Below are 6,970 nucleotides of genomic sequence, written 5' to 3'. Positions count from 1 at the left end.
TTTTACAGCCTGGTTTTGTGTCCATCATTTGCACACCCAACTCCTGCAATGACCACATTGAACACCACAACTAACATCTGGGGATGTGGCAATCTTTAGGAAAGGTTACCTCAAGGTGTAATCCCCTTGGGTGGGAGTGAGGAGATAAGACTGGAAGAGATTACTGGTTGGTTGATGTCTGTTCTAGATCCTACTGGCCTCCTTTAGTGTCTCTTCTCAGGAAAGCAGAATTTCATAGTGCTCAGTACAAGGTTAGAGGGTTTACTGGTTATGGATGAGGCCCTGATTATGTTTGTATCATTGAAACTCAAATAGATTACTATGCAGTTGATCCTCTGTTGGCTAGATTTTCAGTTGAGTTTTAGAAGCAGCAGATATGGCTGCACTTATTGCATAAGATCCTAGGTGCAGGAGGGTGACCTTATTCAAAGAAAGATGCATTTGAATGTATTTGCCTAATGTGCAAGTCCAGGGATATAGTTAACTTGAAAGTTCTGGTGGCTTTACTCTGCAGGAATTACTAGGCAGTAGGTTTAAAGCAAACACAAGGAAGTACTTCTTCACACAATGCACAGTCAACCTGTGGAACTCGTTGCCAGGGGATGTTGTGAAGACAAAAACTACTACTGGGTTAAAAAAGAATTAGGTAAGTTCATGGAGGATAGGTCCATCAAAGTCTATCAGTGAGATGGTCAGGGACAGAACCCCATGTCTGGGTGTCCCTAAACCTCTGACTGCAAGACACTGGATGTTGGGATGAATCACTCTATAAATTTCCCAGTTCTGTTCACTCAGTCTGAAACATCTGGCACCAGCCACAACTGGAAGATGGTATATGGGGCTAGATGAACCATTGATCTGACACAGTATGGCCATTGCTATGTTCATAGAATCATAGAATATCAGGGTTGGAAGGGACCTCAGGAGGTCATGTTCTTAGGATTTCAATCTGAGCTGAATGAGCTCTTATCCAGTCTGTGCTTTGCAGCCTTATAGTTGGGGCTACTTCTATGCCCAGATAAATTATGATGCTTCTGTGGTTAGAAAGGATCTCAAGGTATCCATACCAACCATAGCTAGCCATCTGAGCCATGGCCCAATACGTAGGAGGACTTCCTATGGATCTTATAGTTGGAGCTTTGGCCCAGGTCTGGTTACAGGGAGCATGCTTATTACACTCGTATTATTAGATCAACTTCTGAATAAGAGACAACATTTTCAAAAGTTCCCCAAAATTTGGGGATGGATACTGCACTTGAGCCACCTTAAGCCTGTTCTAAACTGGTACTGAGAACCTGCAGCTCTCAGTGACTTCATTTGACGTTTGCATCGCTCAGTGAACAACAAATTAATGTTTGGTTGGTTGGTTTGGTTTGGTTTGGTTTGTTTGAAAAATGTCAAACAATAGCCGAGGTTGCTTATTATGAAAAGGGTAACAATAACAAAAAGAGCAATCAACATGAATTTTTAACCCTGAAAAAATTGGAAATAACCTAGCTGAAAACATTATCTTGCTATTTACAAAAGTCTGTGTTAGTTGTTAATGAAAATGAATGAGTTTGGACGTACGTTTCATTTTTTTTCAATTTAAATGGTGTGTCCCAAGTAAATAGTGGATGTACCAGTTAGTATATCTGTTACCACACAAGCAAGTTTCCTTTTCAATCTGTCACCTTTTTGTGGTGCAAACAACCTTTCCTGTTGTGTACTTTTGTGATGCCTCTTGCATTTATTTGCTGCTATTTACAAAATGTCTTTGTTTATGGCTTCTTGACATTTAAAAGGATATCTAGAGCTTGTTAACTGACCAAAAATGAAGCCTCCACTTATTACAGATTCATGTAATTTGATTCTTGTTGATGTACAAACTCATATATTTGTTAAATGGATTACCAGCCTACACTACTTCCCTTTTATTCAGAATTGATGGATTTGTTTATTTAGTGACAAGCATCATTTGAAGTTCTTATAGATATTTATAGAACTGCAAAGTAGTAGCCATTTTTACTGCTTTAAAAATGCTTTATTTTTATGTTTCTGCAGTCTTTTTCCCTTAGCAAAGTAAACCAAAAAGAAAATAGTGCAAAATCATTAGTTGGCACTGACAAATCAGTGTGATGAGATTGTTTCTATAGACTCCTCACTTACTGTATGCTTAAAGATAAAAAGGCAATGTAAATGCATTTGTTTTTCATGTTCTTGCTGTCTTTCCAAAGAAGAAAAATCTTATTTTTTTAAATATAATGGGAAAATTCATTGCTGGATGGTCCTCTGAATGCTCTTAGAGATAGTACTAATAGAAATATTTAAGCTACAGGCATTGGGATACTTATGCATAGTAAAATTTTCTGGTAGTCAGGGAGTGACTCAACCTTCTCCAACTAAGTCAATATAGCCATCTATATGTTTATATTTCAGATGATTTTTCAGATCAGTGAAGTATCTGCCAACAACTTGCCTCTTTCCAGCAGGTGGAAAATTATTCTCTGACTAAAATGACACCATGCTGTGCCTCCCATGGAATGCTTTTGCTGTGAGAGCAGATGAAAATGCAGTATTCATTAAAACACATTCCCACAACCCAGAAACAAATTTTTATTTTAAAAACATATTTTTAGTGTTGCTTATATGAAAATTGTATTTTGGTTACAAAGATGCCATATGTGACAAGATATGTATTGCTGATAGGTTTTTTTGTTTGTTTTTTTAAACAGTTGTTTTGGAGAATTTGTAATTTGACAATGAAAACAACTATATCTGAAAGGCATTTGCAGTGTTTCCTCAAATAGGGCCTGAACCAATGTCTACTGAAATTAATGTCTTACTAATGACTTTAATGGGCTTTGGATCAGGCTCATAGCTTTTGAGAGTACAGTAAATCTGCAGTTCATACACATTTTATTTGACCAATCATTTGGTTGCAGAATGTCTTAAAGAAAACCACTGCAGAACAAATCCTCCATTGAAAAACCTCGGTATTGTAGCATTTCTTCTAAACAGAAGCATGTTTAACAGTCAATAAAATGAGCTCTTGGCAGACATTCAATTTGTGATGATTAAAGAATTCCTGCCTTTACAATAACAATGTTATAATAGAAAATAGCATTAGGAAAAGGAGTGCACTGATTGGCTCACAATGAGTCATAACTGTGCAATTATGGCTCTGTAATTACACAAACATGACATCATAAGACTACCTGTCACAATAAAGACTTTTAAATGATTTAAATTGGGGTATTTATATTTTTAAAAACAATAACAAATATCCCATGTGGTGGGTGTGTATTACGGAGATAGACTAGTCTATCGACAAGGTTGTAACAAATTTCTATTATAAGCCCAACTTTGCCATTCCTCACCAGCAGCCAAATAACCACCCCCAAAACAAAATCAACAGGCTAGAAATTTCATCTGCGTGGTCTTATGTTAGGATAAAATGTTTTCTGGAAAGTTTGATGGAAATTGGTTACTGTTGTGTTCATGTAATACACACAGAAGTTAGATAAAAGCGGGAAACTGTTGCTGGAAGGTTGCAATTTAACACTACTTTATTTCTTAGAATTCAGAACTCTGCTGCACAAGAATCCAAAACCAGAGAGAGACAAAGCAAGCTGCTCCTTAAAACAGAAAGGCACAACTCAACTCACCTTACTAGTCTAGGCTGGCTCGCTGCAGACAGACTCAAATTGTATGCTTCCCTACAGAGCTCCCTAATTTGCAAGCAGGATGAGGGACCCTCTTACAAATTAAAGTGTTAGCTTGTTATTTTAATAGTTTTTCATACACCACAGTTAGATAATTTATGAACGTGGGTCCAAACCTAAAATGTTGCTTGCTTTTCACATAGCTCCCTTAGTTTTTTGAGAAGTGGTTTGTCTATCTCCCAAACTGCTTCCACTAAAAAATCTTGGCTTGATTTTTCTTTTTGGTGGGGGGGGGGGGCCGTCATCTTCTGTTTGTTTCTCTGAGGTTGATGATGCATTCTCTTCTATGAATATCCTGTCTCAAAATTTCCCCAAAGTAAATTTCCTTTGCCAGAGTCCTCGCTTGCTGTTTTTTCTATGTAAGGGAAAAATCAGGTCCATAGTTAATAAAGTTATCTATGCATACTATATATGTTGTGGATCCCAACATTCACACCATCTTGAGGCAAATTTTCTAATGTGCCCATGTTGTAGGAGCCACCATGAAACCAAAAGTCGGTCTGACCTTGGTTGGGAGGGGAGTCAAGAAAGTGAACTTCATAAGCAGTGTGGTCAAGTGCACCGAGTGGAGTACCTTAATACCACGCACTTAGCACATCTTATCCAAGTAACTAAAGCATTGTCTATAGTGGAGAGTTCAGCAATCCATAGCTAGCAACTGTGGTAACCACATTTGTATAAACATCTAGGGTGAAATCCTGGAATCATTGAAATCCATGGGAGTTTTGCCATTCAGTGGAGTCAAGATGTCACACCTAGTGTAGAAAAGGAAAGCTGTGATTTGCCCTAGTGGAGCTTACCTTGGTTTCAAGTTAGGAATTTATACCTCTGCAGCAACTACACTGTTTGCTGGCTGCCAACTGCTGCAATCAGGGTTGATCTTCAGGACAGACAAGTCTTCTGAACATTTAACATATATCAATTATACCTCACAACCCCCTCTGTGAGGTAAAGTCGGAGTATTATTAGTCACATCTGACATAGTGGAAAATGAAGGTTGAGAGAGGTGTAGTGATTTGCCTAAAGCTCAGGCTCTGTTTTTCAAGAGTATGTCAGGAGTGCTGGAACAATTTGTATAGTGGGGATGCTGAGAGCCATTGAATTGTATATGATGGAAACTACTTCAAGCCAGGTATGGCAGCACCCTCCTAGTTCCAGCACCTATGGAGTATGCAGCTGCATAATCTACCCACTGTCACACAACAATGGCCCAAAAGTTAAGCTTTCTTTTTACAAAAGAAGTCAGGTGTCTAGTCTTTTTGGTTGTGAAGACAACCTTCCAAATAGGAAGCCAATGCAGTACTATCTTCCTGAGTCTTGAGACAAAATAGCAGTGAGAGGTAGGAACTGTTTGTCTCAGTGGAGTGCACTGTTGATCATTTTAGAAGTAACATCCAAGACTAATTCATTGCTGTTGGATACAATGGTGGCTATTGAGGGCAGGCAGGGGGGTGGCTGACTTGGTTGGTTGTTGAGGGTTGTTGAATTGGTACAGAATGAAAACATCCTCACTCCTGCAAAATAATAATAATCATGTAGGTAGTGGAGAGATGAATGTTTGGTTTGGGGTAAGGTCTATGTAAAACCACCACATTGAGTACTGTATTCACCTGAAATCATAAATATCTTCCAGGTGCTGGGAATTCATCCAAAACTCAGCCTATGTTTTCCCGCACTCAACAGAGCAGTTCTGACTCAGGCAATAACAATTAGACTTATGGAATTAGAGGAGACAACTGCAGGTTGAAGACTTGTTTAATTCAATACAGGCAGAAAAGATGGAGGCCAGTCAGATGTCCATTCTGCATCAAAAATACTGTGTTTTTATTTTAAATTCCATGTGAGAAACAAGTGGAAATTCCTTAGGAAACAGTTGCCCCTTTCTAAACTTTGGAACATTCTGTCATGAACTGAGTCGATCAGATGATATTTATAAAGAATCAAAGAGTCCCCTTCTTCTAATTGTGAAGAAGAAACTGTGTTAGAATAGAGGAAAACAGTATTACCCCTAAAGCTGCTCTATCTGCTTCTGTTTCACTGTAGATTTCCTGTATTGAACCTTCCACAGTCCCATTCCTGCTGTAGTTTTAAACAAACAATACACATAGGCTCACAATCCTGGTCTGAATAGTGGATGGACACCAATTTTAGAGCCCTCTGGCTTCATCCCCATTCCCGCTTCAGCCTATGCAGATCTCCCACATTTCCATTTCCATCTCCTCTCCTCTCCCCACCCCCAGCAAGTTTTGGTGGTATGTTTCAACTAGGGCTGTCAAACAATTTAAAAAATAATTGTAATTAATCACAAGATTAAAAAAAATAGTTGTGATTCATTGCAGTTTTAATCACTGTTAAACAATTATAGTTAAATTTTTATAAATATTTTGGATGGTTTTCTACATTTTCAAATATATTGATTTCAGTTACAATCCAGAATACAAAGTGTACAGTGCTCACTTTTTATTAGTTTTTTATTACAAATATTTGCACTGTAAAAAGATAAACAAAAGAAAAAGTATATTTCAATTCACCTTGTAGTGCAATCTCTTTATTGTGAAAGTTGAACTTACAAATGTAGATTTTTTTTACATAACTTCCCTCAAAAAAACAACAACAACAACAACAAAACAATTTAAAACTTTAGAGCCAACAAATTGAAGCATGAATGGACATACAAATGTTTAGCATATCTGGCACATAAATGCCTTGGAACGCCGGCTACAATGGTGCCATGCGAACGCCTGTTCTCATAGACTTTAAGGTCAGAAGGGACCTTTATGATTGTCTAGTCTGACCTCCTGCACAACGCAGGCCACAAAATGTCTCACTTTCAGGTGACATTCTAAATAAGAAGTGGGCAGCCTTATCTCCCTTAATTGTAAACAAACTTGTTTGTCTCAGCAATTGGCTGAACAAGAAGTAGGACTGAGTGGACTTGTAGGTGCTAAAGTTTTACATTGTGCAGGATTCTGTGTTGTAATTGAAATCAATATATTTGAAAATGTAGAAAAACATCCAAAAATATTTATAATACATTTAAATTGGTATTCTGTTATTGTTTAACTGTATGATTAAAACTGTGATTAATCATGGTATTTTTTTAATCTAGTTTGTTTTGCATTAATCACATGCATTAACTTCAATTAATTGACAGTCCTAGTTTCAACCGTTAAAGTGGCCTCAGGTGGCCAGGAGGAAGAAAAGGGATATGAATTCCAGTCACTTGTGAAAGAGGCAATAAAACAAAAACTAGTATTTTGTAATGT

The 6,970-nt window shown here is 37.6% G+C and overlaps 1 long non-coding RNA gene across 1 annotated transcript; it reads right to left on the bottom strand.

The window, feature by feature from the left end:
* Positions 1–3,929: 3,929 nt before the first annotated feature.
* Positions 3,930–4,635, bottom strand: LOC120400206. The gene is made up of 2 exons (XR_005595600.1): positions 4,505–4,635; positions 3,930–4,059 (listed from the first exon to the last, which is right to left on the bottom strand). It is a non-coding gene; the product is annotated as an uncharacterized LOC120400206 (long non-coding RNA).
* Between the last annotated feature and the right edge of the window lie 2,335 nt (positions 4,636–6,970).

This window comes from Mauremys reevesii, linkage group 3 (genome assembly GCF_016161935.1).
Source record: "Mauremys reevesii isolate NIE-2019 linkage group 3, ASM1616193v1, whole genome shotgun sequence".
Classification (NCBI taxonomy): domain Eukaryota; kingdom Metazoa; phylum Chordata; order Testudines; family Geoemydidae; genus Mauremys; species Mauremys reevesii.
The sequence above is the reverse complement of the archived record's forward strand: the minus strand, read 5'-3'. Positions and strand labels throughout refer to the sequence as shown.